Below are 4,130 nucleotides of genomic sequence, written 5' to 3' on the forward strand. Positions count from 1 at the left end.
GTCATTTCTGTTAGAAGTCTTCACTTCATAGTGAAACCAAATTATTTAATAGTATTTGCACCAACTGAATCTTAGGAAGCCATTTATATTTTTAAACATTTGGTAGTTTTCTTTTATAGCTCTTGTAAAATATAAAACTAAAATTATTTTAGCTTATAGTCTATAATTAGAGATACAATCAAGAAAAGAGAACAGAAACTGAAATTCTGATAGCAGAATGAATTTTATAGGCCATTAGAAACTTTGAGAGCCACAAATTTTAATTAACATTTTATGTTTGCAAGTTGTTAGAGCCATTGCATTTTGCTGCCCTTCTATGTGTAAGAAGCATATTTTAAATAGTGAATGTAGAAAACAAAATGGGAAAAGCTCCACCAATAATCCAAATATTTCGCTTTTCTTTATGTATTCTCGAGGGTTTCTTCCAAGTTTTATGCTTGCTTCTTTTTATTACTGGGGGGCGGTAATCCTCTACTAGAGTGGGGTAAAGCAGTAAGAAAACACAGGTAAAACCAAATATTAAAAAAAAAAATTTTTAACAAGAAAAGTAATGCTAAATATCTAGAATTTTGTTTCATTGCAGAGTTACTTAGCTCCTTGTTAGACTAAGGCTGGGAATCATCATGTTCTTTCACATTTCAAAATAGACCATGATAGTGTTGGGTACAGACAAGAAAATTCCCAAGTTGCTGAAAATTACCTTTCTGTTTTAAGTAAATAAACCCTGGAATCATCTATGGTTTTAAGAAGCAAGAAAAGACACTGCATGTACAAAAATTAGAAAATTAAAGCAACAAGAAAATACTACACAGTGAAGGCAATTGGCAAAATTCAGACCAATGTGCCCATTTAGGAACTCCTAATGAAAGTAAGGAGGAAGAGGAGGGTGGATGTGGGGAAGGTGGTATCTACTTCCTGCTGACACAAGGAGTGCTCTTGAGTTTCGGTCTCAAGCTCCCTTGGGAGATGAAGAAGAGTTCCTGAGTCCTTGGGTCATTTGGTACCAATGACCTGTGACCACTCCTTTCCCCTGAACCCCCAATGTCTATTAGATGAAATTGCCCTTCTGGCTAACTCTTCAGTGATGTGTAACTCACCTTCTTTTCAGGGTCTTGTTCTTTGTTTTTTTTCTGGACACTTATTGTTCTATCTGTCCAGTGCTCTCTTTTTGGGAGACACTTTCTACCCTGTTCATCTCTGCAACGCCTTCCATCCACATGATCCCTACAGAAGGTGTCATATTCTTAGCTGACGAACCTCTGGTTGATTCATCAGGGATGAGCTTCTGACCTAGGGTTGGATGATCACGATTCTTCCCTAGGAATCTAAAATGAGACTAAAATGTTTCACTTTCCCACTCCCATCTGATTCATCTCATGAACAAAAGACATAATCTTAGGTACCCACATTCATTGAAGGAACAAAAAAGCCATCCCACCCAGGAGGATAAGAATAAAGTACACACATATAGGGAAGCAGAGAAAAGAGAAACAATCTCTTTTTGTTTATTTTAGCAAATTCAAGTTGTATTTCTGTAATGTTATTTTGAGAAGACATATTTCTAATACCAAGATTGTAGTTACATGTCCATTGAGCTCACCCCCTTGTAAGTAGAGAGTATTCACTTTGTTTAAAACTTAAACTGTGTTCTCTTCATCTAAATATTCAAGCCAGTTTCACGTAGAAGCACTCACTTTTCTTAACTGCTGTTGAGATGTTACATAGATTCATACATTGAAAGACAGAGCTCTCAGAGAAGGATTTTTAGACAAATGCCACCCTTCTCAACGAGAGAGAGCATTAAAAAAAATCACTGGAGATCAGATCTCTTGGCAACAGTCAAGTGAAGTCTTGCCTCCCTGTCCTTGCCAACCTATATGATATGTATTTGACATATCATATAACCAAGAAATCAGTTTTGTTGTTTAACAGCTAAGATTTTTGGAGTTTTTATACCACAGCATAACCTTACCTGACCTCACTGGCGTGAATATTTATTTAGTTTTTATACTTTTTTTGACTTTTACTTACATGGAACTTATTTTATTGATATTTTATATGAGAATATAAATAAAAATAAATTTGCTTTGCATTTCATCACCACACAATTATACAATGTAATGTTGATTGGTTTTATCTATATCTATATATTTATCTGTATCTATCTATCTATATCAAGAAGAGTAGTAGGGAATTATGTTGAGATTTTTAGTAACTTCTGTTTAAGCATAAGAACTATTCTTTGAGGGGAAGCCAGAATGGGAGTGAAAAACTGGAAAGTGCACTCAATTGCAAGAAGTACTAGCCCCAAAACAATTAAGGTTATGTGTATATCTATATATATATATAAAAAGGTTATATATCTGGGAAATATATATTATTAATATAATATACAGAATATATAATAATTTAATATATTGTATAATAATTTTAAAGATAATAATTTAATGTAATATTAATATTTCACAATATATAATAATTTACTATAATATTAATGTATATATATTATTTTTATGAGAGGGAAATATATATATATATAAAGGTTTTATATATATATATTTCCCTCTCATGAAAAACCAAAGGGGCAGCACTTTGTGGGTGTAGCACCTCCATGATATGATTGCAAGAGTCTTCTTAACAACTCCTCTATGAGCTCAAGAACAAAACAAAAAATCCCCACTCATTTTTGCTCTAATTCCCATATATATATATATATATATATATCCCTGATCTACAAATCTTGTAGATCAAGATCCTGCTACTCATTACATTGAAGTGTTGTATTTTATTTCATTGGGTGCTCCATTAATTATACTCTTTCACATTTTCTCCGAACTTCCATCAGAAGTGCACACGTACTTTGTTCATGGATCAAACACTGTTGATACCACTTTCATGGACATAGGAAGGTTTACACCAACCTTCATCTTCAGGGATTTCCATGCAGAGGCTGCATTGATAAGGAATGCATATTATCAAGGAACACTTGGCTCTGGACAAGATGGTAACAGCCATGTTATGAGATAAAAGGACAGACTCTGAATTTGGAAGCAGGTCAGAGTGTTATATGACACTGGTGGCTGCATTTTGATATGTGTATGTACTTGGCTGGATAAAATGTTGAAAGAGAGGGGAAGAATTTGGCCCACAAGTTGCCTATATACTCCTGACCATAAATAAGTTCTTATAACTTAGTTTGTATCAGAAAGCAACCTCCACAACATTAACATTGGTCACGGTCAGGTAGCATAACAAAAAGATGAAATCATGATATTGGAAACATTAAAAAAAAACGTGGAGCTGCTTATTTCATGAAATGTTGGGAAATTACAAGTTTTTTAAAAATGGCTTTATTGAGGCTACAAGTGTTATGTTAGACCTCATAATAAGGTCTGCTATGAGGTGAATATTTTTTAAAACTGACAAATTTAAGGAGAACCCGGCAGGAAGGGTGGGGGGTCTGCTTTAGTGAGGGGTCCAGTCACACCAGCACCGCGTAACAGAGAAAAGCAGCGCACAGCCATTCTGTACTCCACAGAGAGACCAAGAGAGGGAGAAATAGAGTATACACATCAACGAAAATGCAACAAATTGGTAGAATAAACCGGAGTCTGGAAAGTAGTAGTAAATATGGTGTGAAAATATGAATGAAACTTACTGTTAAGATTCCTGGGAAAATCACAGAAACCCCTCAGGGGGCCTTAAGCTCTGATGTGTAAAACAGCAACTATATGCTCAAAGTACCAGAGCAAATTGTGAACTTATCACTTCAGAAGTCAATCAGATCAAAAGGAAAATTCAACACTGGGAGCATAATGAGACAGAAATTCTGATTTACTTGACAGAAAAGGAGGATCACTTTAAATCACCATGTGGATACCAGGATTTTAAAATGGGCCAAACAGGCTAGAGAAGAACATTTCAGTAGGAGAAAAATGCCCTAATACACTATCTTATCTATCTTATATAAGCAAGCTCTGGAAACTTTTAAAAAATAATAATTTTCTTGAAGTATAACTAACCATAATGGGTTGAATAGTGTCCCCTCAAAATTCACGTCCTCCCAGAACCTCAGAATGTGACGTATTTGGCATTGGGGTATTTGCAGTTGTAATTAAGGTAAGGATTAT

This window comes from Balaenoptera acutorostrata, chromosome 6 (assembly GCF_949987535.1).
Source record: "Balaenoptera acutorostrata chromosome 6, mBalAcu1.1, whole genome shotgun sequence".
Classification (NCBI taxonomy): Eukaryota; Metazoa; Chordata; class Mammalia; order Artiodactyla; family Balaenopteridae; genus Balaenoptera; species Balaenoptera acutorostrata.